This window comes from Orcinus orca, chromosome 3 (genome assembly GCF_937001465.1).
Source record: "Orcinus orca chromosome 3, mOrcOrc1.1, whole genome shotgun sequence".
Classification (NCBI taxonomy): Eukaryota; Metazoa; Chordata; class Mammalia; order Artiodactyla; family Delphinidae; genus Orcinus; species Orcinus orca.
The window spans coordinates 122,778,078-122,798,701 of record NC_064561.1 but is presented as its reverse complement, the minus strand read 5'-3'; the positions used below and the strand labels follow the sequence as shown (position 1 = coordinate 122,798,701).

At 40.6% G+C, this 20,624-nt stretch overlaps 1 pseudogene; it reads right to left on the bottom strand.

The window, feature by feature from the left end:
- Positions 1-12,204: 12,204 nt before the first annotated feature.
- LOC125963967 (tigger transposable element-derived protein 1-like) lies at positions 12,205-19,911 on the bottom strand (annotated as a pseudogene).
- Between the last annotated feature and the right edge of the window lie 713 nt (positions 19,912-20,624).

The following is a 20,624-nucleotide window of genomic DNA, read 5'->3' as shown; positions in this document are numbered from 1 at the left end:
ACATGGGGGTGGGGGGTATATTCTAGGGGTTATGAGAAAATTAGATAAAGAGAGATAGTGAGGAAGGTGTGGCCTTGCCAGATAACCACTGGCTATATATATATATATATATATATATATATATATATATATAAAACATAGTAATTAAAGCCACTGGATACTTGTATTAAGAAAAAGTTCAGTGGAACATATATGTATATATATAAATGTTAATGTATGATAAAGAGGGTATTATTTCAGGTCAGTAAGGGAAAGCTGGATTGATAAAGGAGGTATTTCAGGTTAGTGAGGAAAGCTTGATTGTTTAATAATGTTGGACATTTGGTCAGTAACCTAGGAAGAAAAAGTTGGATCTCTTAGAACAAGTTCAAGGTTGATCAAAGTTTTAAACATAAGTCCATAAGAGAAAACCATAAAAGAAAAGAAGAAACATAAATTTCACCATATAAAATTAAATGTGTGCACAAAACCCAAAATACTCTAAACAAAGTCAAATGGGAATAATGTGTAACGAGGGTTAGTAACCACTATTCCAGTAAAGGGGTCTTAAGTTGTCTTAGTTCAACCATCCTCCCACCTATGTAGATGTTGTGAGGAGGGCTCTCCTATGTGATTGGCCTTCAGAACTCCACGCCGTTTTCTTGGGCTTACAGGTGTTTTGAGAGGGAGATGTACCCAGCTAGGGGCCAAGCAAAGCCTTGGGGTCAGTACTAGCATCATCACCCTTGCTTGACCATCACTCTTTCACTGTGGGATATGATGCTGTGAGTCAGGTGCCACAGGAAGCACAGGGCGCCTGGTAGAAATGATGTGAGGTGCTGGGTAGTGAGTCTGCAGGCACTGACAGGGAGTTCAGGCAGCTTCTGAGCACTGATACATTATTCCTTAATGTGGTACTTAAGGAACCACAGGCCCAACCTGACTCTTTCCTTCCCAGGCAGCAGGTCCTCTCCCTTCTTCGGAAACGTCTGGGGATCAATTCTCAGCTCCTGTGGCCCACGTGCAGCTCATACTGTCCCTACTTTCCAGATCTCAGCTCCTGTCACTCTCTCCTAAGTTTTCTGAAAAACCTCTTTCCCTCTTGCTCTGTTGATATAACATGATATTAGACCAAAAGGAATGGAGAAATGAGGTCCACTTTCCTAAAGGCACCCTTATTGGAGGTAGGGAAAATATTTGCTCTTTATCTTTCCAGTGCAGGAAAAAGATAATAATTTATTCTTTCTTTTTAATCTGTAAATTATTATTATGCATAATAATAATTTACAGATTAAAGCAATCTGAGTGCTAGTATCCTGCCACAAATATTTACATACATTTGAAATACCAAGGGAGATTTTCCCTAACCTATAAATCAGAAAATAGATTTCCTTAACCTATTAAATATAGGAAAAGATATGCAACACATTCAAAATTAGGTAAATGCATGTGAAAACAAGAAGATACCTTTTTTCAACTATCATTAACAAAAACAAAAAAATGATAATATCTTGTGTTGTTGAGAGTGTAAAGGAAAAGTCACTATTGTACATATGCTTTTTGTAGAAGTGTAAACTTGTACAAGCTATTTGGAAAGCAGTTTGGCCATTCCTATCCAAATTTAGAATTCACACACCCTTGGAGGAGCAATGTCATTTCTAGGAATGTAGCCTACACTTATTTTCATATTTGTGCAAAAGCATAAGTCTGGACACTGCCAAAATATCCATCAGTGAAATACTAGTTAAGTGATTTATGGAACGTGTACAGGATGATAAACCATGGAGCCATTAAAAGGAATACATGCTATGATATCATATGCTATTGCTTATATGTGGAATCTAAAAAAAAATGATACAAATGAACTTATTTACAAAGCAGAAATAGGCTCACAGATATAGAAAACAAACTTACGATACCAAAGGGGAAGTGGGGGAGGGATAAATTAGGAGTTTGGGATTAACAGTAGATATGAACACACTACAATATAAAATAAAGAACAAGGACCTAGTGTTTGGCACAGGGGACTATATTCAATATCTTGTAATAACCTATAACGGAAAAGAATCTGAAAAAAATATATATATGTATAACTGAAACACTTTGCTGTACACCTGAAACTAATACAACATTGTAAATCAACTATATTTCAATTAAAAAAAATTTTTTTTAATTTTTTTAATTAAAAAAGAAACAGAATACCTGAGCTCAACATGTACTGAAGAGGAAGGACCTCCCAGACAAGTTCTAAATGAAAGTATGCTCCCATCATACGTGTGTAGAATATTTCTGGGAGGAATGCTTCCCTCTTATGAAAGGAAGACTAGTGATTGAAAGTATGGTGTAGAAGGAAGACTTCGTTTTCTCTGATACCTTTCTTAGTGTCTAAATGTGTTAATATGGGTAGTTATTACTTTTTCAATGAAATAAAAATTTTTTAATTTTTATAATTTTAACGTTTATATCAAGATTTCTGATTGCAAGAGGGAAAATCAGATATCACGAGTTTCCTGTTGTGATACAGAATGAGAAACACTATATCAGCAATGATGTACCAGCCAAAGGTGCCTGAGTGGAATCTAATCAAGCCTTTGGATTCCACTTCCAATTTAGAGGAAATACAGGTGATCTAGGAATAAGGTAAATAATGCCGCAAGGAAACAATCAGGTGACTCATATATGCTATAGGATAGCTGGCCTTGTCCATTCCACAGATCCGTGTATTGGGAGTGCTCAATGCAACTCATGGTCTCGTATTGGATCCTAGTTTTGACAAACCTACTGTAAAAGGCCTCTTGGGTACAAATTATGAAAATTCCTTGGTATTAAGGAATCAGAATTAATTTTGTCCTTACTTTTTAGAGATAAGAATTTTTAATGCATACTAAAATGTTAAATTACTATTTATAATTCACTTTAACTATTTTAACATATAAAAATGAGGGTTTTCTTAAAAAGCAAAATTCCTATAGGTTCTGATTTGGTATAGAGAAATTAAGAAAAAGGTCAAAAATGATCAGTGAAACTAAGAAAAACTGGTTTGAACTAGCACTTTCCAGTTCCATAGCAGATGTTTACTAGGGAGTTTCCAGGAACAGTAGATGGTCCGCTGATAAACCCTGCAGTGCTGTGTGTAGAAACAGCAACGCAGACCGGCAAATTGCTGGCATGGAAACCATCACAAGGGATCGAAGAGATGTGCTGAAACCAAGAGGCGAAGTTCAGTTGGAAAAACAATTCCTGCTTCACAATGAACACAGCCACGATTTGATACCCTTAAGCAAAATCGTAAGCAAAGTTAAGCAACCCATTTTGGCTGTACAGCCAGCTGCCTTGAAGTCAAGCAGATATTTTGTCTAATCAATCATGAAAATGCTGAAGTTTCAGAAGGGTGAAATTTTGCCTGACATCAGAGTTATTTTATTAGAGTTTTGAGCAGAGTAGATGGGACATGCTGACTATGGCACTGCTGGCACTCACATTTCATTTCATTCCTGCTATTTGGTCAGAAGAGAAAGGAGAAGAGGAGAAAGAGGGAAGTAAAAGTTGTATTTTTCATCATAGGGGTTCATATGAGCTGGCCTCTTCAAAATAGTGAAGCTGGAGAAACATCTTGCCATGTGATGGTGACTACATACCATGAAGATTCTGTGCTCTCATACCAATTATATTCATTCATTCATTCATTTGTTCACTCAGCCACTCACTCGTCCATTTGTTCAAATAACATTTTCCTAGTGCTTGAACTCTGGTAGTTACTGCACCCCTCCCATGTGTTTCCAAAATACCCTACATTTATCATGAATAAGTACAATGTAGTTTTAATACTCCCTTGATCATTCCTGTTTATTTGCCTGTGCCATACTAGAGGGGTCAGAGAAAATATCTGGTTAATTGATGTATTCCCATTACCTGGCACATTACAGAACTCAAAAAAGATGTGTTGGTTGAGTGAACGAATGAGTGGGTGAATGAATGTACAAACCAAGCTAGGGTCAAGGGATGCAAAGATGAATAAGCCACTGACTTATGCTGCCTTGTTGAATTCTCTTGCCAAAAATATTTTGAAGAACAAGTACCTGACATGTGACAGACCGGCATCAGATTGTGTTCATTTGAAAAAGCTGAAGTTGGGGAGACTGGTGTGAGAAAAATAGGGGGCATCAGGAATCGGAAGGGCATGCTACGTAAGCAGAATGGCTCAGGGGCAACCCCAGGAAGGTCCTGGCTGGAGTAGATGGAGGAAGTGTTAAGGTAGAGGAGGGAGTTGGCACTCAGGGTCATTAGCAATGGAAAAAAACACACCTTCAAAAATGCATCATTGCCGTTTAAAATATGGAAACCACTTTGAAGTCTAAGAAAATGTAAAGCCAACATGGCCATTCTAACTGTTTCTTGAGAAGATGAGTGTGGGACACACTATTCCAAACTACTTACAGCAACAGCAAAATGATAAATCATACTTTTCTGATTAGGAGATTAAGAAATATTGGTTCCCTATTCATGAAAGTTGGGCTTCATTCCATGCTGAAGAAGACTTACAAGTTGCTATGATGAACAGATATACCTATATGTTCTGATTTCAGGGGCAATAAACACCCACCTACACTCCCCTCTAAGAGTGCTTGTTTCTCTTACCTACTTGTTCATTCATTCATTCATTCTCTTCCAGAAATATTTATTAAGGCTGTTAGGAGCCAGGCACTGTTCTGGGACTACACAGGTGATCAAGTGGACTGGTTGGTCCGGGACAAACCCAGTTTTAGCACTGAAAGTCCTGTGTCCTGGGAAACCCCTCTCTCCTAGGCCAAAGTTGGTCATCCTAGAACCTACTTCAGTGAGGTGAAGTTGAAATATCAGGTAGAGAGGGCGCTTACTAAAAAGGTTATTTTCAAGAAAAAACTTGGAGGAGGTAAGGACCGTAACACATGGATATCTTGGAGAAGAGAAGTCCAGAAAGGTCAAAGCCCGAGGCAGCCAGCTTGCCCCACGTTTTCAAGGAACAGCCAAGGAGTCAGGGTTGCTGGGGACACAGTGAGAGAGGAGAGAGTGACAGGAGCTGAGATCTGGAAAGTAGGGAACCTTTGTTCTCAGGACTTGGCAACCTTAACAAGGATTTTGGCTTTTACTCTGATTCATATGAGAGGACACTGGAGGGTTTTGAACCAAGAGAGGACAGGATTCCTTTGGCTGTTGTGTTGAGAATAAGCCACAAAGAGGTCACAGCAAGGAAAGAGAGGTGTAGGATTTAAATTGTCTTTTTGAAAGTTCTGGTTTCTCTCAGCTGTGCCCAGGGAAACTGAGGGAAATGTTATGGTCCATTTGGGGGCTCAGTTTTATCTTTAAAAAAAAAAAAAGGCCAGAGGGAGGAGTCTTTACTCTTTCCTTATCCAATGTGACTGCTGATTCTCGATTTTATAATGAGAAGGAAGCGGTTTCAAACATGATGTTATCTAAATGGAAACTCAGAGCAGTGCAAACTTACTGCCATGGAGTGGTGTTAGGAATGTGTGGTCTGGGGCCAGACCACCTGAGTCTGAATCTCAGCTCTGCTGCTCACTAGCTATGTGGCCTTGAACAAGTGGCTTAGCATGGGGAAGCTCCTTGTTTTCCTCATCTGTAGGAATAAGGACTATACCTACTCAGAGTTGTTGGCACAATTCAATGAGTTAACACATGTGCCTGGAGCAGGGTAAGTACTCATTCATGTTAAACATTATTATAATTATTAAGTGATCCAGCAATAGATGCTTAACTTTGAAACAGATGTGAGCTTTCAGAGACAGGGCTTGTGACTTACTAATCGCCGTATCCTTTTCAGCCCTGAGCACAAGATTTGCTGAATAAATAAATAACTGTTACTAAAGCATCAGTCATATTATTTTATGGACTAACAAAAATTGAGTTTAAGAACAGATAAGTTGAAGATTATTTTTTGTCTTGGAAAGTAAATACTTAGGTCCCGGACACATAAGAGATTCCTTTGAAAATAAATTCTATCAGTCAATGTTCTTGTTTGCCAGCAACAGAACCCACTCTACCAAGTTTAAACAGGAAAGTGTTTATTAAAGATTATGCAGAAGTTCAAAGAAACTCCAGGAGGGCCAGAGTCAGCCTGATCTGATTAAACAACATTCAAACTAATCCATGGTGATGCCACTGCTGACACCAGATATAAAGACCACCCCTTCCATCACTGCTGCCGTGGCCACACCCATTCCAGAATAGGGGTCCACTTGATGCCTGCTTCATCATACCCACTGCGTCTCACTCAGACTCTCAAGTTGGTGTACGTGATTAGGAGGGCCTCAGTCACAGGCCTGCTGCATCCTAGCTATCAGGAAAGCTGGGAAAGTGAATTTGGGGAATTCTACCTTGGGAAGGCAAGACTCCTAAAATGGGAAAATCCCCCTAAACATAGGAAGGATATTCAAAGATTGGTAGGCAGCCAGACAACAGGACCACATTAACCAAGGGAAATCAAATATTCAGTTGACTAGAAATATTCTTATGATACTCTCACATTAGAATCTAATCACATGGATGAGATATATATCATATTGAATGTGTAATTGAGGTTATAAACTGAAATTACAAGTTAGAGATAATGACTGAAATAAAAACCAGAAAAAGGGGGAAATTCTCTTTAAGCTTTCCATGAACTTTAACGACTGTGAGGACCTGATTTAAAATAGAGTATTTACATATAACTCTTGGACCTGCTCAATTTATTTTTCCAGATTTTCTTTCAAATGGAATACTAAAATAGAAATATAGCATTTTAGAGCCCAAGGAGAATAGCTCTTCGGGTTCGACTCTATTGTTGTTTGATGAGAGGAAGCTGAGGCCCAGGAAAGTTCAGTGATTTACTCAAGCGTCATTGTTGAAATGATATTATGTTGAAAAGCCAAATAGTTTTATTGTTTCTTGAAGAATCCTTTTTCATAGCCTCCCATAATACAGTGAGGAAGTTGCTTTGATCAAAAGGGCCCAAGTTGCTTTGATCAAAAGGGCCCAAATCTTGGCTCTCTTCAACATCCAGACAGAAAGGCTGCTTGCGCTTGCTGTATTCTTCTGAAGAGATTTATTCCTGCTTCCTCCCAAGGATGCTGTATCCCAAAGCCTCAGACATGAAGAATGAGACCAATAAAATCAATTTCCGCAGAGGCTATACTGTGGAAAATACTGCTCCTTTTTCCCTGCTAAATCAAACAATGGAATCGGCTTTCCCTACAAATCCTCTCCTTTCGTTGTAGCATTGCAACATTTATTTGACAAATATTTATGGGAGGCCTACTTTGTGTCAAGCACCATACTAGGCAGTGGCCTGAATCTATTAGCATCAGTGCTTTGGGATTAATTTGGAGAGCATGGAAGCTTGCTCCATATAATTAGTCTCTTCTTTAAAATGTGGTCGAAAAACCCACCAGTTGTCAGTTGTTAAAGTAAATAAATAGCCTTTGGAAAACGTTCTGATTCTTAAAAACATTTTAAGGAACAGAAAAGAACATTTTAAGCAGGATATGATGGTGAAAATAAATTTAATTAATGAATTCGCTAATTAATGTAACTAAAGGCACCCAGGTATGTTCTGTATCTCTATAAGCATCCCCGCTGGACAGTGGGAGAGGAGGACTAACGGGGATGGCAGCAAGAGGCTGGGTTATCCAAAGAACCAGTTAAAGTTTTCTTGCTTGGTTCCTTGGCTACACAGTATTAATTGCCATAGGACAAACTACTGTTTATGTTGACATGACCAAATGTTAGAGAATGGGGTGAGATAGTGAAATAAGGAGATTAGGTAAAGAGTAGAGACACATGTTCAAGTCCAATAAAGGCTCCAATAAAGATATGTGTGATCTTCACAGGTCACTAAATCCCTCTCAGCCCCAATATCTTAAAAACAAACAAACAAAAAGAGTCAGGAAAAAAGACAAACTAAGGAATGAGAAAAAGAAATTTTGCAAATCATATACCTCAGTAGGGTTAATATCCAGAATATATAAAGAACTCCTACAACTCAATAGTTTTTAAAAACCTAATTAAAAAACGGGCAAACACTTGAACAGACATTTCTCCAAAGATATAAAAATGGCCAACAAGCATATGAAAAGGTGCTCAACATCACTAACCTTTAAGGAAATGCAAATCAAAGCTACGATGAGTTATCAACTCATTAGAAATAGCAAGTGTCAGTGAGGATGTGGTGAAATTGGAACCCTTGTGCACTCTTGGCAGGAATGTAAAATGGTATAGCCACTATGGAAAACAGTATGGTGGGGCTTCCCTGGTGGCGCAGTGGTTGAGAGTCCGCCTGCCGATGCAGAGGATGCGGGTTCGTGCCCCGGTTCGGGAAGATCCCACATGCCACGGAGCGGCTGGGCCCGTGAGCCATGGCCACTGAGCCTGTGCGTCTGGAGCCTGTGCTCTGCAGCGGGAGAGGCCACAATGGTGAGAGGCCCGCGTACTGCAAAAAAAAAAAAAAAGAGTATGGTGGCTCCTTACAAAATTAAAAATAGAATTGATGGAATAAAATTTATGTTTTAAGGCAGGACAAGAAAATTTAGCATAACGTACTCCCTGCCTGTACCGGGTCCTCCCTTATGTGCGATGTGCATCCGCATTATACATTAACCAGACCTCCTCAAAGGCAGGAATGCCTGTTGACCATAAAGATCAATGGCTTTTTTTTTCCTTCTTCTGATGACAGCAATGTAACTCCTTAGAAGATTAATTTTTCCTTTCCTAATCCTGAAAGGGGTCATGGTGACCTGTTGCTTGCTTAGTACAAACTGGATTATGCATCTTTGGTAAACTTTACGTAAAAATGTCAGTGTGTCGTTTTGATGTGTAATCCTTTTTCTCCAAAATGTGTAAGACTGTGCCTTCAACTTCTAACAAAAGGAACAGTCCTCAGAGTTTTCTGAAGACTCTCTCCTGGGTTACAATCCTCAGACTGGCTTCAATAAAATTCTCTAATTCACCTTTAGATTGACTTATTAATTTTTTTGTTAACAGAATTATCATATGATTCCACTTCTGGGTGTATGCCCCAAAATTGAAAGCAGAACCCAAACAGATTTTTGTACACTTATGTTCATAGCAGCATTATACACAATAGCCAAAAAGTAGAAGTAACCCAGGTGTAAATCAACAGATGGATGAACAAATGTAGTACATACATACAATGGAATATTATTTAGCCTTAAAAAGGAAAAAAAAAAACAGACATATGCTACCACATGAATGAACCTTGAAGACATTATGCGAAGTGAAATAAGCCAGCCATAAAAGGAAAAATGTTATATGATCCCACTTATATGGGGTTCCCAGAGTAGCCAGATTCACAGAGGCAGAAAATAGAATGGTGGTTGCCAGGAAATGAGGGAAGGTCAAAATGGGGAGTCATTGTTTAATGGGTACTGAGTTTCAGTTTGGGAAGAGTTTTTACAAGTTCTAGAAATGGATGGAGATGGTGGTTATACAACACTGGGGATGTGTTTAATGCCACTGAACCGTACACATGGCAATAATTAAAATGACAAATTTTGTGGTATCTATGTCTTACCACAGTTTTTTTTAAAAAAGAGTCAAGAGACTAATATCTGCCTGGAGTAACTCACAGAGTGTTATGCAATCAAATCTGGGGCCTTGGACAAATAAGCAATAAGCACCCAGAACTAGTTCCCCTAATTTGACACTGTGGAGAGCTCCAGACCAGAATGTCAAGCCGCTGCAGTGTCTATCGTTTGGTAGCCTCAATCCATCATGTAACTCTAGCAGATGGCTCTGATGCCCCGGCTCCCACTCCCTCCACGCCTCTGACTGAAATTCACCTGTGGCTGCCGAGACCAGTTACCTGTGGCTTAGGCTCACCTGGCCAGGACAGCGTCCTCCTTTAGCACTGCTCGAGTCATCCTGCTTGCTGGCCCAAAGCCCTCTCCCATGCAGGCTGCAGACCTCTCTTCCCACAGGCAAACAACCAAAAGGGTGAGGGTGTTAACAGCCTCAGGGCAGCCCTCAATCAAGGGGAAAAAAATCCAGTGGGTTAATGCTCCAGCATCCTGTCCCTCCAAGTAGACAATGCACATAGACATTCTGGTTAATGCTCAGGAGGTTCCACAGCAGAGGCAATGCAACCTCATTGCCTATAGCCAGCAACCTCCTTAGGGCACCACACCTGGGCTTTACCCCATCCCTGTCTTACTCTCCTCCTCTTCACTCTGACTTCCCAGAGTCACATCCCAGATACACTACCTGAAGCCAAATCCAGATCTCAGGAAACCCAGTTAAAAACCTTATGAGGGCTTCCCTGGTGGCGCAGTGGTTGAGAGTTCGCCTGCTGATGCAGGGGACGTGGGTTCGTGCCCCCGGTCCGGGAAGATCCCACATGTCGCGGAGCGGCTGCGCCCGTGAGCCACGGCCGCTGAGCCTGTGCGTCGGGAGCCTGTGCTCCGCAACGGGAGAGGCCACAACAGTAAGAGGCCCGCGTACCGCAAAAACAAAACAAAACAAAACAAAAAAACCTTATGATCCTTAATATTTTTTATGATCCTTAATTTTATATTAATTTCTTTAACATTTTATAGCTTAACTTTTTTAGCAGTTCTTTGTTCTAGAGTATGTTAACAAATTTATAAATGTTTTGAGACTTGAAACACGTCTTCTTACTTTGGAAGGTGATTGGGTTCCCAAGCCAGCACGAAGTTCCTACTCTAAAGTTAAATAGGAAGGGGTGGTCAGGGAAGGATTTTCCAGGCAAAACTTTGACCTGAATCTTACAGAATAACCAAGAACACAAGGACAAGCACTGTCCATGGAAGAACTGGAGAAGAGAATATGGTCTCAGCTTCTCACCCAACTGTATAGGCACATGGTTCCTTATGACTTTACAGGGATTTCTAAAAGCAGGCTGGCTGGGATCAAAAGACTAATTCTTCTGTCACCCCCAGGGGTGCTAAAGGCAGATTGTTGGACACTCAAAGCAGAAAAGCAAGAGAGGTAGTATTCATTTTATTTCAGAAGAAAATAAGACTGGATGGGTGAAGCTATTGGAGATGGAACTTCTCTAGGACCTTTTGCTTTCCCTGGTCTGACAGACTAACTCCAGAGCAAGCTGACCCGGTGTGAGACGAAGGTAAAGGGAAGGGATGGTCCTGGAAAGCAACTATCTGAAGGAGAAAGAGAAGGAAGAGGGGAAATTCCAAGCGATGGTCATGAGAGAGATCGAAGAGGAGCTCTTGTGACCTGGCTGCGGTCACTGGGTGGGACCCATTCCTTTGTCAGTCACTTGCTACCTAATTTCTTCTGGCTAATTCAATAAGTATTTATGAAAGCCAGGCACTGTGCTATGTTTTCATCTAACAATTATTATTTACTTAATAATAGATAATAGACTCTTATCTATTATTAGATAATAGACTCTTAATTTGTTGAACAGCAATGAAAAATCATAACAAGTACAAAAAGTAACATGTATTTAGAACTTCTATATCCCTACACTTTTTTTTTTTTAAATATTCCTATACTTTATACAGAATATCTAATTTGGTGAGTAAACCAAACTTCTTCCACCTACAGCTAAAACTGTCCTCAGGTAACTTGCAAAGAGAAGGAACTAAAACCCCAAGCCCAGCCCTGAGGGGCAAGAATGAAGTGATTTCAGGGTGGTCTATGGCTACATTCATATTTATCCTCACAGAATTGGCTCTGGGCTCCCCAGTTCTGAAGTTTTGAAATGGAAGCCAGGCATTTCTTTTCGCCAGCTATGTGACTACAGTAGTTTCAGCCTCCATCAACTCTACCTGGGATACAACTCTTGCCCTTGTCCTTCTACAACTAGTCTCACCCTAGCAGCCAGAACACGGTTTCTAAAATGTAAGTCAGTTGAATGTGGGCTGGCCTTAGTGACTGGCTTCCAAAGCATAGAAACTGGAAAGGGGAAAATATTAACTTTATAGTGGAGAACACTGGCAGACCCACTTGAAACAAGTGATCAGGTTAATATCACCTTATCAGGTAGATATCATGTGGCCCAGATATGATGGAATGAAAAGGGAACATCACTCCTATAGTATTCTTTCCAAAAATCCATCACTCCTTTCTAATCATAAGGAAAACATCAAACAAATCTGGACTGATAGATATTCTACAAAATACCTGATCAGTAATCCTCAAGACTGTCAAGGTCATGAAAAACAAGGAAATCATGAGAAATTGTCCAGACTAGAGGAGACCAGGAGACATGAAAACTAAATGCTGTGTAGTAGCCCCAACTGGATTCTGGAACAGAAAAAGGACATTAATGGAAAAACTGATAAAAACTTTTAAAAGTCTGGAGTTAATGTAATAGGAGGAAACCAATGTTGGTTTCTTAGTTTGGAGAAATATACCACAGTCGTGTAAGATGATAACATCAAGGGAACAAAGTGGGTGAGCCAGCCTACTTGTAGAAATCCTCAGAACTGGGTTATAAAAAGCTGTGGGCTGATACTGGAGCCTATATTGGGGTAAGAAGCTGAACTACCTGTGCTATCTTTGCAACTTTTTTTAAACCTAAAACTAGTTTAAAATAAAAATGTTACTTATAAAGAAGGAAAGAAACATAATGGAAGGAAAACCCTCCAAGGGTCCCCAGCTCTTACTGATGCCAAGTCCTTACAGGGGCCTGCCACCCCTGTTTAAAGTTGCAACACCCTTCCTGGAATGACCTATCCCCCATCCCTGTTTTATTTTTCTGCAGAGCATTTAATGTTTCCTAACATATATATCATTTACTTATTTATTTGCATATTGTCTGTCTTCTCTCCCCACCTTACCCACAACACACCAGAATGTAAACACCAAGACATCAGGAAATTTTGTCTCTTTTGTTCACTGGGGAGAATAAAATAGGGCTCAATACTTATTGAAGGAATAAATGAAAGCATGGATCAGTGAATCCATTCTACCTGAAAACCCTTACGACTGTAACTCTAAAACTCACCTTCAATAGTTCTAGTTTCAAAACTAAAATGACCAAGTGGAGAAAGCAAGTAAATGACTGACAATACAAATTAACTATCTTCCAGACTTGCCACAAACATGGATACCTTGGAGATACTGTGGATTTGGTTCCAGACCACTACAATAAGCAAATATCACAATAAAGCAAGTCATATGAGCTTTCTGGTTTCTCAGGGCATATGAAAGTTATGTTCACACTATACTGTAGCCTATTAAGTGTGTAATAGTATTATGTCTAAAAAAACAATGAATGAACTTTAATTAAAAAATATTTTATTACTAAAAAAATGCTAACCATCATCTGAGCCTTCGATCTTTTTGCTGGTGGAGGGTCTTGCCTCAGTGTTGGTGGCTGCCGACTGATCAGGCTGGTGGCTGCTGAAGGTGGGGTGGCAGTGGCCATTTCTTAAGATAAGACAACAGTGAAGTTTGCCACATTGATTGACTCTTCCGTCTACAAATGATTTCTCTGAAGCACGCAACGCTGTTTGATAGCATTTTAACCACAGTAGAACTTCTTTCAGAATTGAAGTCGATCCTCTCAAACCCTGGGGTTGCTTTATCAACCAAGTTGGTAAATCCTAAATCCTAAACCCTAAATCCTTTTCAACAAGCTCGACATCATCTTCACCAGGAGTAGATTCCATCTCAAGAAACCACTTTCTTTGCCCATCCATAAGAAGCAGCTCCTTATCAATTAAAGTTTTATCTTGAGATTGCAGCAATTCAGTCACATCTTCAGGATCCATATCTAATTCCAGTCTCTTGCTATTCCCACCACATCTGCAGTGACTTTCTTCACTGAAGTCTTGAACCCCTCAAAGTCATCCCTGAGGGCTGGAATCAACTTCTTCCAAACTCCTGTTATGTTGACATTTTGACCTCTTCCCATGAATCACAAATATTCTTAATGGCATCTAGAATGGTGAGTGCTGGGCTTCCCTGGTGGCTTCCCTGGGCTTCCCTGCCGATGCAGGGGACACGGGTTCGTGCCCCGGTCCGGGAAGATCCCACATGCCGCAGAGCAGCTGGGCCCGTGAGCCATGGCTGCTGAGCCTGCGCGTCCGGAGCCTGTGCTCCGCAACGGGAGAGGCCACAGCAGTGAAAGGCCTGCGTACTGCCAAAAAAAAAAAAAAAAAAAAATAGAATGGTGAGTCCTTTGCAGAAGGTTTTCAATTGACTTTGCCCAGATCCATCAGAGGAATCACTATCTATGACAGCTATAGCCTTACAAAATGTATTTCTTAAATAACAAGACTTGAAAGTCAAAGTGTTTCCTTGATCCATGGGCTGCAGAATGGATGCTGTATTAGTAGGCAGGAAAAAAAAAAAAAAACCATGAATCTCATTGTACATCTCCATCAGAGGTCTTCGGTGACCAGGTGCATTATCAATGAGCAGTCATATTTTCTTTTGTTTGTTTTTGTTTGTTTTGCGGTACGTGGGCCTCTCACTGTTGTGGCCTCTCCCGTTGCGGAGCACAGGTTCCAGACACGCAGGCTCAGCGGCCATGGCTCACGGGCCCAGCCGCTCCGCGGAATGTGGGATCTTCCCGGATCGGGGCATGAACCTGCGTCCCTTGCATCGACAGGCGGACTCTCAACCACTGCACCACCAGGGAAGCCCGAGCAGTCATATTTTGAAAAGAATCTTCTTTTCTGAGCACTAGATCTCAGCAGTGGGCTTAAAATATTCAATAAACCTGTTGTCATCAAATGTGCTGTCATCCAGACTTTGTTGTTCCATTTATAGAGCACAGGCAGAGCAGGTTTAGCATAATTCTTAAGCACCCTAGGATTTTCAGAATGGTAAATAAGCATTGGCTTCAACTTAAAGTCACCAGCCGCATTAGTCCCTAACAAAAGAGGCAGTCTGTCCTTTGAAGCTTTGAAGCCAGGCATTGACTTCGTCCTCTCTAGCTGTGAAAGTCCTAGATGGCATCTTCTTCCAATAGAAGGCTGTTTTGCCTACACTGAAAATTTGTTGTTTAGTGTAGCCACCTTCATTAATAACCTTAGCTAGATCTTCTGGATAACTTGCCGCAGCTTCTACATCTGCGCTTGCTGCTTCATCTTGCATTTTGATGTTATGAAGACAGTTTATTTCTTTCAGTTTCATAAACAAACCCCTGTTATTGCAGACTTTTCTTCTGCAGCTACTTCACCTCTCTCAGCCTTCATAGAATTCAAAAGAGTTAAGGCCTTGCTCTGGATCAGACCTTGGCGTAAGGAAATGTTGTGACTGGTTTGATCTTCTAACCAGACCACCAAAACTTTCTCCATATCACAAATAAGGCTGTTTTGGTTTCTTATAATGCGTTCACTGGAGTAGCAATTTTAATTTCCTTCAAGAACTTTTCCTTTGCATTCACAACTTGGCTAACTGTTTAATGCAAGAGGTCTAGTTTTCAGCCTCTCTCTGCTTAAACTGATACCTCATTTAAACCGAGAGACGTGTGACTCTTCCTTTCACTTGAACACTTAGAGGCCGTTGTAGGATTAACTGGCCTAATTTCAATTTCAATTCTTGGGGAATAGGGAGGCCCAAGGAGAGGGGGAGAGATGGGGGAATGGCCAGTCAGAACACACAACAGTTATCAAGTTTGTCATCTTATCTGGGCGAAGTTCATGGTGCCCCAAAACAATTACAATAACATCAAAGATCACTAATCACAGATCACCACAACAAATAAAGAAAATTTTGAAATATTGCAAGAATTACCAAAATGTGACACAGAGACATGAAGTGAACAAATGGTATTGGAAAAATGGTGCTGATAGACTTGTTTGATGCAGGGTTGCCACAAACCTTCAATTTGTAAAAAATGCAATATCTGTGAATTGCAATAAAGTGAAGCACAATAAAACAAGGTATGCCTACATTTATTCAAATGTATAAAATAATGGACGTGGGATGCTATTCATTTCAGCTTTATGTGACGTGGCAAAGCATGGAAATAATATTACTGTCCGTAAGTACAGACATGCTAAATAAATTCTGGTATATTATACAATAAAATATTATTCAGCCACTAAAAAAAGAGGAACTTCCTCATCTTAATATGAAATGATTGTGAATATATATTGTTAAGTTAAAAATTCCAGTCTCTCCAAGGCAGAGGTAGTGTCTATGGGGCACTACTGCTTAGTTAAATGGGGGGCAAAGAATGTTTATACATATTTGTTGTATATGCATACATACATATTTGTTGTATATGCATAAAATATTTCTGAATGGACACAAAAGGACTGAAACATTGGTTGACTGGGGAAACTGAGTGACTGAGGGACAGGATACCCCTTTTTATTTGAATTTTGAACTAAGTGAATGTCTTAATTGATTAATTTAAATTAACTTTCTTCTGTACATTATACAATACTGATCTAACAGTCATTTAAAACTAAAACGAAACTGACATCCTGAAATAGTGTTTTAATTTTTCCTTTTTATAGTTTATCCTAGATCATGAGTGTATAGTTAATCTCATTAACAATTAGTGACCTTTTGAATTTAGGGTACCTTATGTATATATTAAGGACTGAATTTTATTTTTCAAAACGGATTACTTTTTTTTAAAAAATTGATTAATTTTTGGCTGCTTTGGGTCATTGCTGCATGCAGGCTTTCTCTAGTTGCGGCAAGCGGGGGCTACTCTTCCCCACAGTGCACAGGCTTCTCATTGCAGTGGCTTCTCTTGTTGTGGAGCACGGCTCTAGGCGCATGGGCTTCAGTAGTTGTGGCACGTGGGTTCAGTTGTTGTGGCTCACTGGCTTAGTTGCTCCATGGCATGTGGGATCTTCCCAGACCAGGGCTCGAACCCGTGTCCCCTGCATTGGCAGGAGGATTCTTAAGCACTGAGCCACCAGGGAAGCCCAAAATGGATTACTTTTATAGCAAGGAAACTATTAGAGTTAATACTGTCTGCCTAAATCATTTCCTACCAGCAATGAAATGACTGTATTCAAAATCTAGACAGGCTTATTTTCATTTTTTTAGTTTATTTAGTTTATTGAGCATTTTGTGGGATGCACAAAAGGCCAAGAAAATGTTTTATGTCATTTTAATTCTCGTTTTTAATTTTTTCATTAGAGTATAAGATCTATTAAAAAAAAACATATTTGCTGTAAACGTACAGCTTGGTGAGTATTCATAAACCAAACATACTCCAAGTACACAGCACTAAGATCAAAGAACTAGAACATTACCAGCAACCTAAAAGCACTCCATGCCTTTCTTGTCACTACCCCTTCCCCTAGGGTAATCAATACTGTGACTCCTAAGAGCATAACTTAGTTTTGCCTGTTTCTGTACATTATATAAATGTAAACTTAATGTATTTCCCTTTTGTGTCTGGCTTCTTTTACTCAACAGTGTAGGATTCATTCATATTGTTACATGTAATTATAAGTGAATCATTCACATTACATATAGAATTCCATAGAGTGTAAGTGCGTCACAATTCATTTTCCCATTCTGTTGTCGATGGGCAGTTTCCAGTTTGGGCCATTTATGAATAGGCTGCTATGAACATTCTTGTACATTTCGTTTGAGGAACAGTTATACACGTTTCCACCCAGGAGTGAAACTGCTTGATACAGATATGTGCAGCTCTAAAAGATACCACAAAACATTTTTTTCCTAAAGAGTTTTACCAGTTTATACTCCAACCAGCAGCAATGAGAGTTCCAGTTGCTCCCCATCTTCCCCAACATTTTGTATTTTTCATTTTAGTTATTCTGGCTGATTTTTAGTGGCATCACTGGAAGCTGGTTTCTGAAAGTACCAACTTCTTTTAGAAATTCTTTCTAAATTATTTATAACCTGGGTAGGTTATAAATACCAAAAAAGCCAAAACTGGGGAAGTGGAAGTTAGAGAGAACCTCATTTTTTATGTGCCCCTCATTTTACTCTTTGGGGTTCCTATTATATGCACATATTAACTTGAAAAACATATATGTTCCTATATTCCTGAGGTTCAGAAGTTGGTGGGTGATGACACTTTTACTACTCAGTTATTACTCGTGTTGTCACTTTTCTAAGTTAACTGAGGGCTGTGCACTGGTAATGATCTTAAAGTAGACTAAAATCATGGGTCTTCACTGGTGGCGCAGTGGTTAAGAATCCGCCTTTTAATGAAGGGGATGCGCGTTCGATCCCTGGTCAGGGAACTAGATCCCACATGCGTGCCACAACTAAGAGTTCGCATGCCTCAACTAAGACCCGGTACAACCAAAATAAATAAATAAATAAAATAAAATTAATTAATTAATTTTAAAAGGAGACTAAAATCATGTACCAGCCCACACCAAAGAAATGCTTTCCTTACATGGACAAAGATTTCTACTATCATCACCAAGCTAAAAGCCCTCACCACATCCTCTTTGGATGCAGCTAACTAGTGAAACGGTGATGTGCAGACCAATAGGAAACAGCATGTTTTTTTGTGAGAAAAAAAGGGTGGGGGGAGTCTTTGGTTCCAGCCCAGCAGAGTTTCCCATCAAACGTAAGCTCCTCAGCAGGGTCCTCGTGTCTGACACTTCCTGGGCTGGACACCACATCTCATCCCACCACGACCAGATTTTCTCTGAGCCACCGGTGATAATTTCTTTATTTCTCCATCTCTTCCTTCTCACACCGCACGCTCACCAACCTGGTGTGTACTTCCCCTGCAGGTTCTGGACCAAGACATGGGGTTGTCCCTGGGGTATGACTCCTCAAATCAGGAGCTGTGTGTGGGAGCTGATGGACCACACAGACATCATGTGCCAGACCCACGGGAAAAGGGGATCTTTAGTCCCTACTCCACCTTCTACCATTCAAAGAAGCAAACGATATCTTATTCATCTTTCAAAGATGTACGGGCTTCCCTGGTGGCGCAGTGGTTGAGAGTCTGCCTGCCGATGCAGAGGACGCGGGTTCGTGCCCCGATCCGCGAAGATCCCACGTGCCGCGGAGCGGCTGGACCCGTGAGCCATGGCCGCTGAGCCTGCGCGTCTGGATCCTGTGCTCCGCAACGGGAGAGGCCACAACAGTGAGAGGCCCGCGTACCGCGAAAAAAAAAAAAGATGTAGGAAACCAAGGTTTGATTGCCTATCCCAGGAAATTATGGCTTTTCTTTTCCAGTACCCATTTAAAACAACAAAGTTTCAGTATGACTGGACAAGCCAGGGGTTACACACAATCCAAGAGTCATCACGTGGAGATGACCGGGACAGGGCAGACTGTTTTCTGTCAGTAACATGTTGGTAACTAATTGTATTTCTAGTGAATCTGGACTTCTCCTGACCAGGAGAAGGGACCTTTGTGTTGGGCCAGGTGAGTGGGAGGTGCCGTGAGTTGGATGAGGTTATAAAGAGTTTGGAAAGTTTTTTTTTTAGAAAAACAGTTTACTGAAAAGGAAGAATAGAGTCGCTCTAAAGAGTATGATCTCTGACAACATTCGTCCTGGGCTGAAATCCTCCTCTCAGCTCTGTGCTTGCTGTTGGCGCGACCTTGGGAAGGTTCCCATTTAAACTGTGTGCCTCAGTATTGCCATCAGTAAAATGGGGATGGCAAAGTACCTACCTCCTGGGTTTACTGTGAAGATTACATAATGCCTATGAAGACCTTAGCATGGCTAACTCCACATAGTAAGTGCCCATAAAGTTATAGTTTCTGGTTTTGTTTTGTTTCAAGAAAAAGAAGCAAAAGAACACATGACCAAAGAAGACAGGCTAATTATCCTGTTAGAAAGCATTAAAGGAAAGGGAGGAGAGGAGAGAAAATTTCAGAGCTAGAAAGAGAACCTGGGAAGCAATTACCTTGCTGGGAGGATAGTCTGGGAAACGGGGGGTATCCAGAATTCACAGGAACATTGGCTAGAGAACTCTTCTGCAGAATCCAGGAGACTGTACAAGATGGCAGATCTGTGAGCTCTGAGAGAAGCATTTTTGCCTGTGGTGGAAAGAAGTCCTGAATAGTTCAGCAAAAATAAAACCCACTATTTCTCCAGGAACTAGGAATGGGCAGAAGCTGGAGGCAGAAACAGGAGCCAGAGGTATCCTCTCGGCCAGTCTAAGGAAGTGCTTGCTGACCACAAGAGGAAGGCAAAGAAAGAACATGGGAAAAGGTTGTTTTTTGCTCTAAGCATACGCTAAGCCAATCGCAAAAAAGGAATCTGAGAAGTCACCTAGCTTCAGCTTGAATTTTACATAAGTAACCAAGACCCTTAAAAGAGGAGTAATTGCGTGATGTGGTTTAATGTGCCTGGTGTGTTGGGATCATGTTGAGTGTAGCCGTTGCAATGGACAGAGGGACTGAAGTTCAGTTGAGCCTTGAACAACAAGGGTTTGAAAAGTGCAGGTCAACCCATACAAGGATTTTTTTCCAATAGTAAATACTACAGTAATACATGATTTGCAGATGGTTGAATCTAAGGATGCTGAATCATGGATATGGAGGAACGGCTGACAAGGTGGGCAGACAAGAAATCACAGGCAGATTTTCGACTGTGCAGAGGGTTGGCTCCCCTAACCCCTGAGTTGTTCTGGGACCAGCTGTACTACCAGAAAAGATAAAGTGAGGAAAGGCTGTGCACCCAGGAAAGAGGGTTTTAGGTGAAAAGCCCACCCCCACCATCCCTTTACAATGATCCCAAGCAG